Source organism: Lissotriton vulgaris, chromosome 5 (genome assembly GCF_964263255.1).
Source record: "Lissotriton vulgaris chromosome 5, aLisVul1.2, whole genome shotgun sequence".
Taxonomy (NCBI): Eukaryota; Metazoa; Chordata; class Amphibia; order Caudata; family Salamandridae; genus Lissotriton; species Lissotriton vulgaris.
Genome location: NC_141693.1, coordinates 210,622,045 through 210,643,937, shown reverse-complemented (window position 1 = coordinate 210,643,937; position 21,893 = coordinate 210,622,045). Strand labels below are relative to the sequence as shown.

Here is a 21,893-nt window from a genome sequence, read left to right as displayed (position 1 = left end):
CTCCATCTCTGTTTTATTTACGATGGTTTTTGGATGTTGCCTGCAGATGATTAGAAAAGAGCCCGAGAGTAGTGACTCTGTAAAGAAGCAGGTCTGTCTAAATGCATCAGGTTAACATCGATGAAGTCCTAGTAGACCATCAATTTTAAAGAACTTCGGGCATCCTCCTTTTACCCAACCAGGGAGGCATTTGATCTATGGGAGAAGGCTTCAATATTTATCTTAAAGTAGTCGTAGTTGTGTTGACTCAGTGATCTTGCTCCATGGTGTTTTCTTACCTAGACCTGAGGCTCCGTTATCTTTTTGCAGAGTACCAGTATAATTTTGATATTTTCCGTTTATTACAAGTTGTTGTTTACCTTATTCACTGATGAAATTCAATACAAATGCAAGATAACAGATAAAAGTGCCATCCGCTTTAATAGTCTCCACCAAGCTGCCCCTTAGCTTTTCCAAGACATGGAATGCTTTCCTGCCCCATACTGGTTAGACCAGCATTTTAAGATTTAATGAGTATCTACTACAAAGAAGATAAAGTGTCTACTAGTCAAATAGGAACGTACCAGATCTTCTCATAAGGCTATTTCATCACTGATCAAAATAAGGAAGATTGTTTTCACCTCTGAGATCATAAATCATTAGCTGGGCCAGGAGATGCAGCACTAAACAAGTTCTTATTAGCATTCACTTGTTTTGACCCTTGTATACAAATGGTTATTAAAATCTAAATTAAAAATCAGTCAAAAAAGACGCAACAGAAAAGTCGATTACAAAAGGCACGGAGAGCTAAAAGTGAAATAGAGAAGATAAAGGTGTAAAACAAATTGTTGTGTTTATTTCAGAGGAACCCCCACCCCCCACCAATAAAACATACATAAAGTACAATATAACATTTAATCAATTTCCTTGCAATATTAGAAACAACACATCTAACAGCATTTATTTAATCTGTAATACTAAAATCTTAAAATACTTCAATTGATCTACATCTTATCCGCCAAGTGTACAATAAATATCTTGAAACTGCAAAGATAATTCACTCAGTATTACCTGTTCTTAAAATCCGAATTGCATCTGCATAGTGTCTCGTGCCCAGCAAGCGACAGATTGGGATAAACCAGATTTTCCTTAAATGATTGTAAACTGGACTGTAGAAAAAGAAATGCACATATGCCTCAGGTCATAGTTTACATGAAGGACAACTGTGTCAAATGGCAAGCTCTTTAAATTCTTTGGAAAAATCCCGTATCTACATATTAGAAAGATAGATCTCGCTTGGGGTGCTTCCATGCAATCCATAAACATTTGAAATTTCAAGTCTCATTTGAAGTTGAGAAATCTTTCTGTTGAGGTTCCTGCTGATACCTCCACTATCCATCTTTCTTGGACATGCAGTGAGCATCTTGTTTTTATATCACCGAACATCTCCTTGGTGACCCACTCTTGCATGTCCTAGGTACATGCAAGTCGAGTTTATAAATCCAAGATTTATTATGGTTAAACCAAGTTATAAATCCATGTTTATTTAACACTTTTAAATCTGCAAACACTAGTTTATAGGAATCAAGAGATTTGCTACATCAGAGTCTTATCCAGTAGATCAGTGGGTTGAAGTTAGCAACATTCTCTATGTTCCTTAAACCCAAGCCCAACCACAAAGGTGTAAGTGGGGTACATTGGGCTAACTTGAGAACTAATTGCATGAACCTATTCTCTGTTTTTTCCCAACCTCTAATTTCATCCATACCAGACATCTCTGCACCCCTCTTTCATAACAGACTTCAAGTGCTGGTGATATCAGTTAAAAATTAGATGAATGCAATTTCTTCACGACTGCTGACCCATTATGCTGCAATGTCATTTGATGTTTATTTGGAGAGCCTATGACAGTGTGTTCGCAATCAGCACACCAAAATAATCAAAATACCTGACTCACTCCAAGTAAGTGCATCCCAGCTTCACCTTCTCTCTGAAGGACCTATGTGGGAGAAAGGCCACAACTTTGCTTTTGATAACATTATTTTCAAGCCATACTGTTCGCAATGATAAAGAACCAATCTATTAAATTCTGTAAGCCTATTGGAATTTTGAGATTATTATGATATTATCTGCGAACAGTAGAGCAAGAATTGTCTGGCTGGCTAATTTAGAGGGACCGCCAGTAATGTCATGGAGCGTGTTAATTCCCCCATTGATCTATAGTGTAAATAAAGTAGGGGCTAATGCACCTCCCTGACAGACAACCTCTTAATATTAATGTGGGCCATCCTTTTGCCCTTCTTTGCTCCATTTCACTTGAGCATAATTGTTGCTGTAAAGATGAATTGTTAGGTCAAGCAAATTGCAAGGCATCCCCAGATCTTTGAGAACAGCCCACAGTTTTGTCCGGGGTATCAAAACAAAGACTGCTTTTATGTCCACGAATACTGTATACAGATGGCCCTTGTTTAGAATGACTGTTTTCCCAAGAATTAAGATGAAGCAAAATACCTGGTCAATAGTGCTCATGTGGGCCCTGAAGTCTGACTAGAGGTGCAATAACACTTGATATTCCTCCACCCAGGTTTGTATTTTAGGTTTAAATATTTTTTATTGATATTTATGAACAAATGAGAAAGGACCAGCAATGCAATGCATACATTTTCTTGTGGGCGAAACTGGCCCCAGGTGTCTAGTGTGCTGCTGAGAAAATGAAATAAACACAACCAATGTGGGAAAAAAGGAAACCTATTCTACCCAACCCTACTACCCCCCTCCCCAACCCTCATCCACTGGATTGACTGCCGGTAAAAGGCATGTCCAAGCCACATTTTGCGACTGTGTGTCCTGGCCCTGTGTGGTGTGTGGCACAGAGATGCAGAGATACCTTGGGCACGTTATCTCACGAAATTCCGAGGCCAGAAGAGAGAGGAGTGATTGCCAGATGTCGCCAAAGGAGGAACCCACCCCAGCAATGGTAAGTGTCATATTTCCATCCCTAGAACCTGCCACAAGCGCTGCAACCAACTCATGAAGGAGGGTACACAGGGGGTCCTCCAGTGAAGAAGGATATTCTGTGTAGCAGAGCCCAAAACAGTCGCAATCTGACGGTCCTCTCTAGATTTAAGTGGATATGTCAAGGGGTTCGGGAGGCCTAATAGGACGTAAGCAGGAAACCTCGGTATTTGGGTATCAAGGTGTTTTTCGATCTTGTCGAGAACCTGAGACCAATAGGGCTGTACTTGATCGCAGTCCCAGAGGAGGTACACTAATGTACCTGGTTTTCCGCAGCCCCATCAGCAATCTGCGCTCTGGCGAGTATCAGTCCTGTGAATGCGTTCAGGCGTGTAGTATCAGTATGTGGTCTATTTCATCAGTGTTTCGGTCAGCTCCATGTTACATGCAGAGTGACGTGCCCTGTAGCACACACTCTCCCACTCCTTTTGACTGAGGGTTTAGCCTAGGTCTTTCTCCCAGCGTGCGCGGCCCGTGTTATATGTGTGTGTGTGCCGGGAGAGCAGTATCTTATATAGGTCTGAGATAACTTTCTTATTGGACGTTTGTGTGATCAGCCATTTGTCGTAGGGCGTAAGGTGGCATTGTGCATACGGTCTGATATGCGGGTGTAGTGCCCAATGTCGAAGCTCCAGATACCGTAGCCTCTCGGACTCGGGAACCCCATATTCTGCCCTGACCTGAGGGAAGGGGAGGACCCCTTCACGTCAAATAGGTGTCCCAGTGAGCGGCATTCCGTGGGACGCCAGCGTATAAAAGCAGTCTTGCCCATGCCCGGTTAGAAATCGGGATTGTCATAGAGTGGGGTGAGGGGCAAAGGGAAGGTGGTCAATTTATGTTTGCGATTGGTTTGATTCCAAGTTCCCAGTATTGTCCGGGTGATGTAAGATGCACAGAGGTTGGAGGGCCTATGTGTCTTTCGGAGAAAGGGAAGCTTCGGCAAAGGCGGAGCTGCTACCGCCCGGTCCTGAAACAGCCAGTATTTCTCAGATCGGCATGGCTCCATTCGATCAAGTGGCACAGTTGCACCGCCTGGTAATAAAGCTGAAGATCAGGGACCCCAAGCCCGCCCTCCTCAGGCAGTAACATGGTGATGGATCACTTCAACCGGGGTCTGCGACCCCGCCAAATGAATTGAGAGCTCGGATTGGACCTGCTTGATCCACCCTGGAGGTGGTCGCAGGGGAAGAGTTTGAAACAAGTATAGTATTTGGGGCAGAACAGTCATATTAGTGGCAGCCACTCTACCCATCCAAGAGACCGGGAAGTGCTTACACCGCCGCAGCTCTGCTCGTATCTGGCTCCGTAGCTTATCATAGTTGGTGGAGACTATCGCCGGCAACATAGGCCTCAGTTGAATGCCTAGATACGGAACTGTATCTTCCGTCCACTGGATAGGGTGCTGAGTTCTGAGACACGCCAAAGTTGGAGGGGACAAAGACAGATTAAGCGCGACAGACTTCTCTACATTGACCTAGAATCCCGAAGCCTGCGCGAAGCATACACCGTATGATGTATTGGAATTCCACCAGAAAGGCCCCCAATGCGGGTACAGGGTCTGAGAGCGTGACCCGAACATCGTCCGCGTAGAGGCCAATAGTATGAATGTCGCTGCCAAATGTGATCCTAGTAATGAGGGGGTTATGCCTAACTCTTTGAGCAAAGGGCTTCATATAGAGCGCGAAGAGCAGGGGCCAAAGAGGACCGGTCTCGTGCCTCTACCTATATGAAAGCGAGTTGATGTGTGCACGTTAACGCGGACAGATGCCGTGGGGAAAACAGTAACAATTTAAGATGTGGGTCCAAAGCTTGTCTCCCATCCCAACATGCGTCAGTACTTGTTCTAAGTATGGCCAGTGGACCCTGTCAAAGGCCTTCTCCGCATCAATGGTGAGGAGCATATGCTCTCCTTGCATTCGAGAAGCCTTTTTGATAAGGTGGAGGACCCGTTTGGTGTTGTCACCCTATATGTCGGGGTCGATTAACCCTGGCATATAGGGCACCAAACAGGAGGCGAGGATCCCCGTGTACAGCTTAAGATCAATGTTGAGGAGAGATATGGGGCGATAAGCCCCGCAGTTAGTCTAGTCTTTTCCGGGTTTTGGGATAACGACTATAGCCGCTTCGAGCATTTCCTCTGGGTTTGCCTCAGTGAGTGCAAAAGAATTGAAGAGTCTGGTTAAAAAGGGGGCCACCACCGAACAGAACTTTTTGTAAAAAGCTGCTGGATAGCCTTCCGGCCCAGGTGATTTAGCGAGTTTGAGGCATGAGATGGCCGCTATGGCTTACTCAACTAAAATCTCTCTCTCCAGGTAAGCAGCTTTGGCCTGTGTGAGGGAGGGGAGCCGTGCTTCTGCTATGTAAGCGTCTTTGAAGGGACCAGCCAGCTGTTGCCCCATATAGAGCTGCGCGTAGAAATCACGGAAGGTCTCGGCTATGCCTGCGTCGTCCTTCACCGTCTTGCCAGCAGTGTCTCGTAACTCGTAAACCCCCTGTCTCTGTCTAGCCTCACGCAGTTTGTGTGCCAAGAGGCGGCCGCATCTGGCCCCCCCTTTGTAAAATGCCTGGCGCAAGCGCAAGGCTTCATATTCTGCCCTATCCTGATCGATAGCTGCCAGCTGCGCCCGCACCGCTTGCAATTGACACCAGATCGTGGACGCCCCAGTCCATTGGTGCATTTGTACCAACTCCTCGGTTCTTTGTGTTAGGTCGTCCCGCTTGCGCTCTGCGTTGTCTGCTGTCGAGATCGCTATGAATTCCCCCCCTAATTACCGCCTTGAGCGCCATCCATTGCGTCAATATGAGTGTGTCCTGATTATCATTATGTGTTAGGTAATTCTCTATAGCGTGCTGTATTTGTGTAACTACATTCGGGCGGTGTAAAAGAGTCTCCCACAAACGCTGTTGCGTGTTAATCTAGGTTCCTGATCGATACTGTGACCTTATGCCCCTATTCGGCTATAAATCCATTTATTCCCTATATTGGCATAACCGTTCAAGTGCGATTTTCTGAAAAGTCATCTCTGGCCTCACACGAACAGAGCCACATTCCAGCATGACTCTCTGCTACTTCCTTTGCGACCAATTAGTGCAATGACAGAGCAGCAGTCACTATCTGATATTCCTAGATAACACTCCGAGTTCTTCAACAAGATAAAAACTTAGCAAACCTGGAAATCCCAGCTTGCTATGTTTTGATTAGTAATGGAACTCTAATGAGCAACTGATAACTGTCACTTCCTAGTGACATCTTTAATTGACGTCTTATGTCCAGCAAACTTGCGTCAAACCCGGCACCTGTCAGGTATAAATATTACCAACGTTGCCTTAAGCAATGAGAGAGATACGAGCTGTGAGTTCGTTGCCTGTTGCTGATGCCAGCTGCCTGCATGACCCTGGGTTGGTAAAAACTAGCACTCTGTCGCTGCAGCCTGCTATCCTGTGGTGGTGAAGCTGCTGATTACCATTATCGCCGCTAAAGCGCGACCTATGGTGCAGTACGCTTGAGGAGCCGAGCAGCCGTCCTCTGCGAAGACATCCAGCAGATCCAGCTGCCCGCGGACGCTGTCCCCCGCCTCCTTCCTCGACGCGCTGAAGAGAAGCCGCTGCATTTCTCGTGCAGAGAAATCCAGTCCCGGCGCTTCCGGTTTACCCTCGCGGGTGACTGGGATATCGAGAGAGACCCCTGAAGGAGATACCAATCCTCCATCATTCTATTCAGAGGTATGGTGTTGACTAAACCCTTAGACGAGAATTCTTGAAACAAACCTTGGCAAAACCAACTTAACTTAAGCTACTTACTTACTCCCCTTTTCACGTGTTAGGCTTAGGTCAGGCACACTGGGGTAGGCTTAGTTAGAAGCACCAGTTGAGTATGTTAGCCTAATGTATATATGACTGTATATATGTTTTATTACTTTTAAACCATTGTATGGCTAAGAAACCATATCAATGCTTTTACAGTTCTATTTCGCAATACTTATCTTACTGTACGTACTTTTTATAATAATTATTGCAATTGTGGCAATACATTTCTCTTGTACGAGAAGAAAGACTGTTCAATAAATGTTAACCTTTATTGATACACGCCCGTCTCTCTATTCTCTACATATTGTGAAAGTAAACTGCACTAGACTGACTGAGTGAAATCTATGTCTATTGTTTCACACGACCCTAGAGATTGACTCTTGATCTGAGGAGCAAAGTTGTCATGTTGCACGGTTGTTGGAAAACTGAATCCCTTCTTGTCTGTGCCAGGGAAGCTGATCACTTCCAATGCAGAGAAGAAAGTTTCCAGTGACCTCTGAGCTAGTTGGTAACACAACCCAATTAAGTTTAGCATAGTCAGTGGAGGCCTGGAATATCCGCAGTTCCACGTCGATACTACTGTTTATGTTATTCCAATGCGCAGGGCCTAGTGGGAAACTAGGAACTACACTACATGGCGCCCAACGTTTGGTAAGGCGATAAACTAACGCAAGACTTATAGAGTAACTCAGTCGTGCATATTTCACAGACCCCTTTCTCCCGTAAAAACTCCAATAGACGTCTGGAGTGGGTGAAAGGTTAAAATCCGCCCGACCTTAGTAGGAAGAGATTCCTATGTAAAGCTCTGGTTTATTCAACGTTGAAGGATACAGTGTTCCAAAATATTGTGCATCTAATCTTTGTCTCCTTGGAGACCTACTCTGCAAACCTGCATTTATAAAAAAATGACAGACAGTGAAGAAGAAAGGGAAGCAGTTAGACTGGCTTCCATACTAATAGAGGAAGACACGAGTCTCCTAGAAGCAGACCCGGATGCTATTATCATCCCGGTCCAGTTAAGAAGATCTATAACGTTAAAACTTATAGAGAACGGACTGACACCTCAAGGTGGTACAGTAATTTTCGTGATAGAGGCTCACGAGTATCGGCAGACAGAGGTATTCTATTCATGGATAAACTTTCCAGCGGCAAACGCTACAACACAAGAGTTTCACTATTACAAAATAGAGGAACCTCCGGGAGAGTACGCTCCCTTCGAGGAGATTGAAATCCCACTTAAATTTCAAGAGCACCTGCTCTGGTTTAATGGCGCCCTAAAACACAATAATCACATAACTAGGCTCGGTCCTCTAGGGAGACCAGGAGCCACGTGGCCGGTTCTAGCCAGCTACACACCACATCCTGACATTGCAAGAATGTCAAGAGAAGAGCTGTTAGCACAGCTAAACATATTAATAAAAATACATAGGCAATTAGTCCAATATGTAATGCGGACTGCAACAGTCCAGCCAGCTGTTAATTCACACCAGCTGACCCCTCATCAGGGGAACACAAATAAAATTACACCACAGAACATACAGTCATGTCTTGGTAAAACACCCGTAAAACGGGAACAAATTCCTTTCTGGTTAGCCCAGAAAATCACTCAAATAGAGGCAGTATTTCCTGATACTACCCCTATTGAGAAACACAGAATCTTGACCATCTGCCTTCCTATGGGAATCGCACCACACGTGGAGGACTGTGACACTTGGGGTACAGTCTTTGCTTCCATTTACACAAAAACACACGGTGTTCCGTCTATGGCGGTAATACCAGAAGTGCTAAAACAGATTCAAAATGAATTCGGTCCAGAGCCCGCCTTAAATCTGGGTATGAAATTACTGAAAGATTTCAAGCAGGTCACGGCTATATTATTAGCCAACATAAAGGGAGAAGCAGCATCTGTGGCGATTCGCCAGAAGTTGAGGGAAACAGATATAAAAGATCCTGTTGAGCTTGCAAAAATCATAGAAAAATGCTATGAAGAATTAGGTAGAGACAGCTTGGGTGGGAAACCAGTAAAGCCCCAACTGCTCGAAAATCCTGAAAAATTATTTATTAAAAATAATTTAAACACTCCTAAAAAGAGCTGGGATGGAAATAAACAATCCACTCCCAAGGAAAAAGTTTTCCAGTCCAGAGGAAGGTATCCTCGACGGAGGGAAAGAACTCCGACTCGAGAACGCCAGTCTCCCCAACGGGAGCCCTCTGAGAAAAGATATAACCTTAGAAATAGGGATAATCTAAAAAAACCTGATAGATATCAAAGTATTGATACACGTCCCTCTCGATCTCTTCCACAGAATTCGGAAAGAAGAGGACGGTCAGACCCAGGAGAGCACACCAAGTCCAAAGACAAGGAACCTGCTCAGAGTAAAAAATCTCAATTTCCTAAAAAGAAGGTAGCCAGTATTAGAGTAATAAACCATGCCGAGAATTCTGAGGACACAGTTGAAAAACGGGGAGTGGGCATTGACAATGTTGGACAGTGCAGCAGAAATCAGTATAGCGCGCAAGATCTTGATGAGTCATCTGGAGACAGTGGACACGAATGAATACATTCAGGTTGAAACTGCCGACACCAGACTTAGCGAGCCCCATAAAATATACGAAATAACATTGCGTATGGAGGGTGATAAGACTAGGAAAATTAAGGGTCTATTTTGGGATAAGCTCTCAAAAGGCTATGATATTCTGTTAGCTGAAAAAGATTGGCCCCCAGAGTTTGTCAGGGAGTGCCCTCGTGGCGAAGAAGTGATTATGCCTGCCTTCTCGAATCACATACCGATTCATAAAAAATATACATATGCACGGAAATGGGCAGTAGCCCAGGCACCTGCATTATATAAAAATCATGTAGGATGGGATGAGGATTCACCGCCTCACAAAATCCAGCTAAAAAGTGAACCAACTGCCCAACGGCAGTATCCCATAAAGCAAGAAGCTAAAAAACAGGTCAGGGAGATCTTAGATCAACTTGAATACCAGGGGGTGATTGAAACATGCACCTCTCAAATGAACAATCCTTTGTTTCCTGTCTCCAAGCCAGACAATTCATATCGTCTAGTTTTGGACTACAGACACCTTAATACATGTTGCAAAACTTTTGCAGTACAAAACTCGCATAGTGCAGCCCTAATGAATAACATAGTTAGAAAAAAATACAAAACGACATTAGACATTTCTAATGGTTTCTTTTGTCAAAACATTGCACCAGAAAGCAGATATTTGACCGCTTTCTCCGCATTTGGGTCACAGAAAAAATTCTGTCGACTCCCACAGGGGTTCAAGAACAGCCCAGGACTATTCTCAGCTAGGGTAACAGAGTTACTACAAATCTATGATGATGAAGCATTATCTTATGTAGATGATATTTATCTCACAGATGATGACTTGGATACTCACTTGAAGAGAGTGAACACCATTATACTTGGGTTCGCAGCAGAGGGTTACAAATTCAACTTTAAAAAGTCCCGAATTGCCCATCTGACAGTACTATTTTTAGGGTACGAATTATCAAGTGAAGGGAAAAGCCTAGCGGACAACTTCTTAGAGAAGTGCGCTGTACTCCAAGCTCCAAAAACGCTGAAGAATTTACAATCCATTTTAGGTTTTCTGAATTTCGGAAGAACTTACATCCTAAATTACGCAGAGAGGGTTAAACCTCTCTACGAACTAATAAAACCTGATTTTAAACAAATCAATTGGACTCAAAAACACACAGAAATTTTGAGATCACTGCAAACAGACATGTTAGCAAAAACAAAATTAGACACACGTGACAACACGATCGATCTTGTAATCCGAGTCATCCCTGGAAGATGCGGATTCACGTACCTAACCTCTAATGAGGGAGAAAAGGTACCAATTTCAATTAAATCTCACTTGTACACACAAGCAGAAAAAGCATTCAGTCACACAGAAAGAACTGTGAACGCAGTGCAAATCGCATTAGCAAATGAACGAGAACTAGCAAACGGCAAAAGGATTAATATCCTCACAGCGGAATCCGCCTTCGAAGCGCTATTCAGCCCAGTAAACCTGCCTACAGTGTCACTGGATCCAAAATGGATACAGTGCATAGATTCTCTAGGAGCGGAAGACGTAAAATACTATTTCGCCCCGCAATACGAAGAACTGAATGATTTAGAATATGAAGAAGAATATCCTCTGCCAATCGAAATTCTGCCTCTCCCATTATATGCCTGTATAATCTATACAGATAGCTCTGTACAGCATTTCAACGTAGAGAAAAAATCCTACGATGCAGCATGTGCGATCATTAAATGTCGTTGGCTGTGCGGTAAAATCAAACCGAAAATAACAAAAACTGAATCAGTTAAGTACTGTTCGGCTCAAAGAACTGAAATCAGATCTTTAAAGATGGCGCTCGAAAATGCAGAACGCGAATTCCCCACACTTATAGTGTGCGATTCTCATTTTTGCGTCAACTCTTACAACAATAAACTGCAGAGTTGGATCGAAAACGACTACAAAGATGACACTGGTGCCACAATAAAGCATAAAAAGCTCTGGAACGAGGTAGCTCTTTTATACAAAGAACTACAAAAGACTCACGTGATTCACGCACAGAGTCTTCAACGTGATGGCGTTCACGTTGCAGGGAATTCATTGGCTAATACAGCCACCGCGGAAGCAACTAACCCGGCTTCCGTAGCCACAAAAAAGCGTACAGATAAATACATAGACGGGGAAACAATGCTGGCAGTAAAAACGACCGTAAAAGGCGACTGTGCAGCACTACCCGTAAACTATCCACTCAATTATGCATACATAATCGATGCAAACTCCGTTCCGTTTGCTCGAATCCCTGGAGTGGGGGATAGAGTAATTCCAAACACGAACAGGAGAATATTTTTAATAGCAGACGCACATATGGGTTTGGGTCTGAGACACCAAACAATTAAGGTTTCTCTGACTGAATTACAATCAGTATATTGGTGGCCGGGAATGAGTGTAGAACACCAAATATATGCAAACAACTGTGAAAACTGCAATAGGGATCGCAGTAGCGAACGTTGCTACCGGCTACCAGTCAGAAAGAGCGTAACGCTGACTGCACCCCAACCTGCGTCCTATTAATTAGTTAAGACGAAAAGCACTTTTTAAAAATGAGTCCTCCAGCACTCGGCTGACGCCTAGAACTGTTATAAAAGATTTGCGAGTCTTTATCGGCACATACGCAATTACCACGTTCCATTCTGACCAGGGTCCTGCTTTCAGCTCTCGAGCCTATAAGGAGGCCATGGCCAGCATGGGAATTGGGTTGCGGTATTCTTGTCCGTCGCATCCCGAAGGGAATAGTGTGGTAGAAAGAAAAAACCGTGACATAAAGCAATCTATAACAGCGAAGGTATTAGGTTCAGGCGCTGGGTGGGTCAAACATTTAATAAGTGTCCAGACTAGTCTTAACAACATGCCAAGAAATTCTCTAAAAGGTTTCAGCCCATACGAACTATTGTTCGGAATTAGAATGAACGTTCAGGACCTCAATAGTCAGATGTCAGTGGTACAAGAAGAAACAAAGCACTTTGATGAAAAAGATCGTTTGGCTGTTTTACAGGAACTGAATGAAACAAGAAAATCATTAAGCAACATAAAGTTAAAGCAACAGCCAAGTACCACTGACGAGGCACCACCCGCAACAGCCCCAGCAAGGCCTGTCTGGATTCCAAAGATTGGGGATCTAGTCAGAGAAAAGATCGCGGTTAAGAAGGAATTTGGGCCTTCTTACAGAAAAGCAGTACCTGTCTTAGCAGTCTCCGGAACAAGATCAGTTGTGCTACCGCCCCTTGCTGGTAAAAAGGAGAACAGAGTTGTGTCTATCGATCTGGTAAAACCACAAGCATGTGGCCTATAATCAACAGTAGGCCCAGTGGACTCCCAAGAAACAACAGAATACCCAAACTTGCAACAATCCAAGAGGTTCAAACTGAAAGACTCATCACATTCGATCAGCCTGCAGTGCACAATGAAGGACTATGCAATAATGCCATGGAACTCGTGCCTCTTGAAACACAGATTGAAACAGTTCGTCAAGAAACAACACCAGTCTACAATGATGTGGCATCAGAAAGTGCTACCGAGAGACAGATTGAAAGAACAATCCCATCAATTGACAGAACTGCCTCTGGTTATTTCATCAACTTCGACAACTGCTCTGAAGATTTAAACAACCCCGAAGTGATGCCAGAAACAAAAAAGTATTCTAAAGAAAATACAATAGGACTCCTTCAACAAATCAAAGAATTATATCTGGATTCACCGTTGATTGAGCATTGGATTATCTCAGGGGTATTCATACTCCTACTATGCCTAATTTTAGTTTTAATTTTAGGGAAGTTCATTAAAATTGAATGGACACAGCAAGTCAGAACATCAACCTAGTCCTGAAACCACACAGATCATCCCACGTGAAGAAAAGAGAACTGTCAACAGTAAATGTCACAGCAATTCCAATACCTGGTGGGGTAGTATGGGAGAAAACAGACTATGAGATCTATGGTCCGGTCGAAATCCTGAAGTATCCTCATCAACTAAAGGTTTCCTTAAGTGACTTTGTGACACCAAGTACATTCTCTGATGATTGGGACTTTAACAGTATTAATGACATGATGTCTGATGAGGGGGCGTGGCTTGGGCGCCGATGGCGATGGTCGCCTGAGAGCTCGGCTCCGGGACTAAGCCCGAAATTATCCTGAACATCGGAGGCAGAGGGGCACCCCAGACCCCGAATTCGCTTGAGCGAGGCGACGACACCCTGCCGAGGGCCCTGGTGGAGTTTGGGCGGAGGTGGCTTTGAAGAAATGCCGAAGTTTGCGGAGTGGCGGAGTGCGACCCAATATGGCGCCCGGACCCCTTTGTCCCCTTGAACGGACCTACGGAGATGAGAAGGTCTCGCGGATGTCGCCCGGCACCCGGCTTCACCAGCCTCAGTGGTTTTAGGCATTAGACATTGGCTGGTTCGGACCCTCCACAGCGGGACCAGACTCGATTGGACGACCGGGCGGGTGCCCACGCGTTAGAGGGCGCCGGGCACGGGTGCCCTCAGGTCCAGGCGGTGGTCTGCACCGCGACTCCGCAACTAGCTGCGAGTTCCTGGCCACCCCGACTACATGGATGGCGCGACACTCGGGCGCCACAGGACAACCGGGGGAGTTGGTGGCCCTTGCCCCGGAGCTATAGTGGGTGATCGGGCCTGCCCGACTCGGAGACGGGTGTCTCCGCCCCCTTATCGGTGCCCTCGGACGCCGTGGCGGTGGCGTGAGCCGAAACGGCGGAGTCTCCACAGGCTCTGGAGAAGGAGGTCGCCCATTCCGGACTTGAGGGCGAAATCCCGGGAAAGTCGTGCTGGACACTTGCACACGGAGACGCCTACTCCGGGACCCTTGCGGAGAGCCCCTGGCAGCATGGGGAAACCTAAAGGAGCCAAGGGATCCAGCCAGGCCACCTCGGACTCTGAGGCCCAGGACAAGGAAGAGCATAGAGATCCTAAACGACCTGGTGGCGCACAACTCCAGCAACAATTCGACCGTGTACTGGAAGCCATAGAGGCGACTCGGTCGGCTTTGCAACAGGACATTGCCCAGGTGGCGACTGGCCTGGGCCTCCTTAGGGCAGACCATGGTAAACTCTCAGACCGGGTCAAGGAGGTGGAGAGCACGGTGAAGACTATCGAACCGGCGCAGAGAACCCTGGCTGCGACGATAAAGGATGCCATGTCCCGAATCGAGACCCTCGAACGGAGGGCGGAGGATGCGGAAGGCCGAAACAGGAGGAATAACATTCGGGTAGTGGGCCTGCCGGAAAAGATCGAGGAAGGCGACATGGTACGCTACTTGGAGACCTGGCTCCGAGACACGGTGGTCCCGGAGGGCCTGTCCTCCTTTTACACTCTAGAACGGGCCCACAGAGTTCCAGCGCGGCCCCCACAGCTGGGACGAGCCCCGAGGCCGGTGGTGGCGCGGTTGCTCCATTTCCGGGACAGAGACCTGATCCTAAATGCCGCTAGACACAATGGCCCGTTCCAGGTTGCAAACAGTCAGGTGAATATCTTCCCTGACTATACCTACGAGACGCAGCGCAAGCGGTTCTCCTTCCTGGCGGTTAAGCGTGAACTCAGGAGTGAGGGCATCCAATATTCACTCCTATTTCCCGCGAGGCTCCGAGTCATTGTCGACGACAAAACCCAGTTCTTCGACACCCCGGAGGAGGTCTGTGACTGGCTCGAACTGTACCGAACGGGGAAGGATGGTTATAACGCCTCGACCCATCAGGCGGAGGAACCGGAACAAAGGAGGCGCTCTAAAAGGGTCAGGAACCGCCGCGGCCGCACCGGAGGGCCCTCGACAGCGGAGACATCATCTGAGCGGAGGGGAGTGTTGGAAGTTCTGTCGGAACTGTCGGGAGCAAGGGGCGAAGACATCGAAGAGGAGGAAGAACATCCGGGAGGTCAGGGGGCACCATCGGACTCGGAAGACTCAGTGGCAGACAGTACCCACACACCGGTGATCACACCGAAATCGGTGGAGGACCTTTTGGACGGACAAGGGTAATGAGATAGGTTGCCTTGTTTTGGGTGGGGGCCCGACAGGGGGGAGGCGGCTGCCGTTCTTTATTGCTGACAATGGGAGAGGGAGGGTTGGGAGGCTTCTGCTCTTGCCCCGAAAGATTTTGATACAGGGGGGGGCTTCTTATAGTCCTGGTGGCCTGGGCGACGAGGGCCCACTGCCTCCGCTCAGCCCGCACCTGGCCCATAAGGCCTTCCTACGGTGGCGACCGTAGGACTAGTGGGGTTTTTGGGGTTGTTCTCCATAGAAGTTTGGATGGGATCTAGATGGTGCAGTTTGGGTCCTGTTCTGGGGTGGTTGGGAGGGGGTTTTGTTGGTTTTTGGGGGGTTTGGTCCTGGTTGGGGAAAATGGCCGCCGTCAGCGCTGGGAGGATTGATGCCTTTTTTTTGTGGGGACCCGGACGGGGAGACTGTGCAAGAACACTCTGGGACAATGGCTGATGTTGCTAACTTGAAATGTATAACTTGGAACGTGAGGGGGCTTCACACTATGTCCAGGCGTCACAGGGTCCACGCTTATTTAGTGCGTAGGGGAGTGCAAATGGCGCTGCTGCAGGAAACGCATCTGAACAAGGCGGAAGGGGCGGCGCTTCAGCGTAGGTGGCGAGGGCAGGTCTTTTCCACGGCGTACTCTGCTTATGCCAGGGGGGCGCTAATATGGATCAGGGCAGGAGTCCCCTTCCAGGTCACGAGGACAGTGTTGGACCCAGAGGGGCGTTTCGTGGCCATATCAGGCACGCTGGGAGGGAGGGACTTGAATGTTTGCTGCGTGTATGCCCCTAACGTGGACCAGACTGCCTTCCTTTCCAGGTTATCGGGCTCGTTAGCTCACTTTTTCGCCGGTCCCCTCCTGCTGGGGGGAGACTTTAACTCCGTGGTAGATGTAGACATAGACCGCTCGCATCCCCCGCTCCCCGATTCCCCGGACGGCTAAGGGCCGACAAGATTGGCAGACCCGCTGGGGTTTGACGGACATCTGGAGGGCGCATCACCCCGCGTCTAGAGATTATTCGTACTTTTCGAGCCTTCATGAGCTGCATGTCAGACTGGATGGCTTTCTTGGTTCGTCCGAATTAGTCTCGGCAGCGGTCCGATCGGAGTATTTATCGCGGACCATCTCGGACCATAACCCCCTCCTGCTGGACATTCGCTGGTTCCCTGGGACGCCGGCGGTACCCACCTGGAAGATGCGCCCCGAGATCCTCGAGGACAGTGTCTTCAAGGCGGACCTAGGGGAGAGAATCACGGATTATTTTGCATCCAACGGCGGCTCCGCGAGTACTAGGGCGTTCGAATGGGACGCTTTCAAGGTGGTGGTGAGGGGGTACTGTATCTCTAAGAAGGTGGGCATGCGGCGTGTTATCCTGGCTGATCTAGACGCAGCGGACCGAACGCTCCGCGAGCTCGAAATTAGCCGACCCGGACACCCGGAATTGCAAACACAAACGGTAGAGGCGAGGGAGAAGGTGGCGGTGGAGGTCGAACGGCTCCGCTGTTTCGATTATAAGGCCTACACGGTCCGATCTATAGCGGAGGGCGACAGATCGAGCGCGTTACTGGCGTGGTTGGCCAACCCTGCGCGCCAGTCCCAAACGACGACTAGGATGCGTAGGGCAGATGGGACCGAGGTGTGCACCCAACCGGAGATTCTTAATTGCTTCCGGCATTATTACGAATGTTTATACCGCAGTCGCTCCGCGCGTGACCCAGACCGGCTTGATAACTATCTTAGCCCGTTGGAACTCCGCACAGTGGAACAAGAAGTGGCAGACACCCTGGGATCTGACATCGGCTTGGGGGAGATCCGCGGGGCCATCAAACGGATGGCGAGGAACAAGACCCCGGGCCTAGATGGCCTGCCGGTGGAGTTCTATGCAGCTTATGCTGACCTCCTGGCCCCTCGTTTACTGGTGGTCTACAGGGAGGCGAAGAGGCTGGGTCGCCTCCCCGGCTCGATGTGTGAGGCGTTGGTGGTTCCTCTCCTCAAGCCAGGCCGAGACTCGTCTGACCCGGGGTCCTACCGTCCCCTCTCAATGCTGACGGTGGACTACAAAATATTGAGCAGCATCTTGGCCTCGAGGCTGTTAGGACATATGAGCTCCCTGGTACACGAGGACCAAGCCGGTTTCATCCCACGGCGAAATACGACCATGAACATCCGAAGATTGTTTCGCTTGCTTGGGGAACCATTCGTGGATGCCCCGTCCCCGGTAGTTTTGTCGGTGGACCTGGAGAAGGCTTTTGATAGCCTGGAGTGGGACTACTTAAGCGCGGTATTGCGGAAATTCGGCCTCGGGGAGGGATTTATCAAATGGACAGCAGTTCTCTACGCTTCCGCTTCAGCCAGGGTTAGATCGGGCCCTTTGATTTCATCGCGATATCCGGTGGAGCGTGGCACGCGGCAAGGGTGCTCCTTATCCCCGCTTCTTTTTGCACTAGCGGTGGAGCCACTAGCGATGCATCTTCGCTCGGGAGCCCACTATACGGGCTTATGGACAGCGGCGGGCCCGCATTACGTTTCGCTCTATGCGGACGACCTGTTGCTCTTCCTGGAGGATCCGGTCGAGGCATTACGGGGAGCGGAATCAGCGCTTACGGAGTTCGGAGACGTCTCAGGCCTACAAGTGAACTGGTCTAAGACCTGCCTCTTCCCGATGCGTAGGGGTGTCCCCACTCCGGCGCTAAGTAAGGAGATCAGATGGGAACCCGACTGCTTTAAATACCTTGGGGTATTTGTGTACCACGACCAACCCGACCTCCTAGACGGAAACATTGCCCGTTGCATACGAGCACTCCGAGGCAGCATGGACTTTTGGGCCACGCTGCCGCTCTCCGTGGCAGGACGCATCGCCCTGCTCAAAATGGTGGCGCTCCCCCGATTATTGTATTACTTTCGGACTTTGCCGATCTGGGTCCCGCCGGCTACGTTTCGCCGCTTGCGTTCTATGGTGGTCGGGTTCCTTTGGGGCACGGGTCGGCGGCGGGTGGCCCTCAATACCCTGATGAGGCCGAAGGACGAGGGGGGGCTCGCTGTGCCGGACTTCGAGAAGTATTACCTAGCGGCGCAGCTCCAGACATACACCCAGGAGATAGCCAGGGAATTCAGAGGCCCGGAAGACGGTAGAGGGACGGGTATGGCCAGGCACGTCCTCTCCTTTATCGCGCTGCGACAGCGTTTGGTCCTTCGGGACCTGTCGATGGAGGAGCGGACTATCCGACTCTGTTGGAATCGGGCTCATAACAGAGGTCACCTGCGGACCCCATATGCACCTGAAATTCCATTGGGGATGCTGACGGCCCTCCCCCACGGAGGAGACTGGTCGCGACTGGCGGACTGGGAGGATTCGGGTTTACAGCTCGTTGGGGACCTGTATGAGGACGGAGTGCTCCTGTCCTTTCAGGATCTCATTGACCGCTTTGGGATCCCCCGGGGCGACTTTTTGCTGCACTCGGCCATTGTGCGAGTGATCCAGGCGCACTGGCAAAACGGACTAGAGGAACCTCAATTGTCCCAGGTGTGCCAGTATGTAATGATGTCGGCGGGCACAATGAAGGCGGTCACTTGCCTTTACGGCAGGCTGATTACCGAGGGGTTGGTCCCTCTCGCCACACTGAAGTCCCGCTGGGAAGAGGACATCGGTAGGGAGATCCCGGAGACGACCTGGTCCCAGCTGGTGAGGCGAGCATGGAAGGGTACACGTAGCGCCCGTTTCCAACTGGTCCACTATTATGTTCTCCATAGGGCGTACCTGACCCCGGTTAAGATCAGGCGTTATTTTGCCACGGCTTCTGCGGAATGCCCTAGGTGCCCGGCTCAGGAGGCGGACCTCCTACACATGCTATGGGCCTGTCCAGGATTGACGTCCTACTGGCAGGAGGTGGCGGCGACTTTGGAAGAGGTGACGGGGAGGCACTTATCGTTCGATGCGGCGGTAGGGCTATTGCACTGGTTCCCCCATACCCCCCGGAATAAAATCACCAGTAAATTTATCGACCTGGGGCTCCTACTTGCTAAGCGAGAGGTGACCAGGAATTGGAAGGCACGTGCTGGTCCTACGGGCAGCAGATGGCACGGTGAACTTTTGAAATGGGCGGCGGGTGAGAGCGCGCTGCGATATCAGTTGGCTTGGAGGCAAAGCAATGAGAAGGCGCAGGAGGCCGCGTTAGAATGGGAAACGCTGGTGCAGGCCCTCAGAGATTATTGTGCCCCCAGCGACTCCGAAAGCGAAGAAGCAACTAGACCCGAGTCCCGTTAGACACTAGCATTAACAGCACTATTACCTTCCCCGTGGGTCAAGCAGTGGATCCTAAAGTGATAAGCTCCCTGGCGCTGTTGGTGGGGGGGGGGGGGGAGGGGGGAGTTTCACAATGACTGGAAGTTTGAGGGGGGGATATCTTTTTGGGGGTTGGGGTTTGTTTAGAAAAGCAGAGGACGGACAGTGTGTTATCCGGACCAGCTCCCGCATCCTACTGACCCCAGCTACATTCGCCGCCCAACCCCAGGGATATGGGCTACTTGGCTGTACAGCAATGCTATGGAAGGGGGGCGGTGGGCTATATCTTGTAAAAGTTGGCTATAATATGATGCTGGTCGTTACTGTATTGTTGTACTGATTCCTGCAATAAAAATATATTTAAAAAAAAAAAAAAAAAAAATGATGTCTGATTTAGTAATGTCAGCTAGATTCACAGATCATGATTATCTACAAGGTTCATCTAGTTATGAGCAATTATTCTGTTACACCCACTATGGGGATCATTACTTGCATAAATCTGCACAGCCTAGAAATGTTTTTATGTATAACCAATGGGAACATTGTTCTACACCACCTAAAAGCAGTTCTAAAGCATTCTTTGAGAGATTCAAATACTTCTCAGGGTTTAACACCAGTGATGCAGAAACGTTTTATTACAAACTGTTAGATAAAACAGGAATGAAAACAATGCTGACAAATTCTAAATTGATATATTCAGAAGCATTTTATGACAAAATGATGACATTTGGTTTTGATTATTGGAAAAATAATATTGAAACGAAAACAATTTGGGGTACAAAAGATTGGCAGGTGCAAGGCATAGAAGCACTATTTAGAACCTGCATGATACCAGAACAAATGTTATTTTTAAATGACACAATACACCAAACATCTTGTCTTGGCCTAGCTAAGATCAAAGACCTTAAAACACCGTCTATACCAAAGCCAATACCTGAAAATGCAACTGCAGATATTGAGTTAGACGTAACACAAATTTTAAATTTCAACAGAACACATCCTGATTGGAAAAAGTGGTTAATCTGGCCTACAGACACAAATAGCTGTCAAGATAGATTCCTGAACAAAACACAGGGTTTCAAAACGACCAGATTAGACCCTAGATACTCCCAGAGACAACATCCAGGGATTATAACAACATACAGTGTAGGGAAACTCTGCCTAGAATGGCTAACTACATCCACACTGGCTGAAATTAAGCAACACTTATCTTTATTAAAAGATGGTGCTGATTTGCGCGATTTCATTCTTGGACCACGCAAACAGCGTCAAAAGCGTTTCATAGCGACCAGCATCTATGCTGCTTACAACGAGGCTTGGAAAATAAAGCAAATTGAAACTGCTGAAAAGATACGAGAAATTTATCGTATTAATTTGGAGAAATCACTTTCTGTGGTAGACAATGGGTTAACGACTCTGTCTTCCAGAATATATTCGTTGGACAATATTGTATCCTCTGCCTTTGATGTGATAGACAGAGATTTGCTAATGTTACAACATGGCCAATCTCAATTACGCTCTATTATAGAACTAGGCTGGACGCTGCAAAACCTTCGTTCAGGCTATGTGCCTTGGCGTTTAATCAACACAACGTCATTATTTTCCAGTTTTAACCTTACTGATAAACAGATCAGTTTGGCACAGAAAGGAGCAGACTATACAATCCTAAGCATCGAAAAACTCGAGAGATTACCATTGACAATGTCAGAGAGTCCTGTCATTGAATGGATAATACACGGAATTATCACAATTCCGATAACAACTTTCCGATTTAAAAAGTGCCTTGAGTACATACCTGCTGGCCAGTATGAACAATTGGGTAAAGGATATGTAAAATCCGAATGGAAATTACCATACACTCATTCTTGCTATAGTGACAGCGACAAAAATGTATTTCTTAGTGGTGAGAACTGTAAACATTCACTAAGCGGTATACTTTTGTGTCAGGGTATTAATTTACACGGAGCATGTGATGGGAATTCAAACAACCTTTCATGCCACCAGCTAGTCACACCTGCAACTCAGATAGAGCCCTTCTTTATGCAACTTTCGAACGGGAGTTACATTCTTAGAACGGATCACAGGTGTTGTGGCCTCGCGCCAGGGACAAGTTATCTAGTACATGTTACGTCCATGGTCAAATGCTGTATGCAAGCATTGTTTCCGAGCGGGCCTCCAGACATAGTGACTCCCCTCTGGCCTCGTCTGAATCTCTATTCTATAC

General features: G+C 47.8%; 1 protein-coding gene across 2 annotated transcripts in view; it reads left to right on the top strand.

The window, feature by feature from the left end:
• Positions 1-21,893, top strand: part of EXD3 (exonuclease 3'-5' domain containing 3) — a 2,419,489-nt gene that overhangs the window by 643,225 nt on the left and 1,754,371 nt on the right. The window lies entirely within an intron of this gene.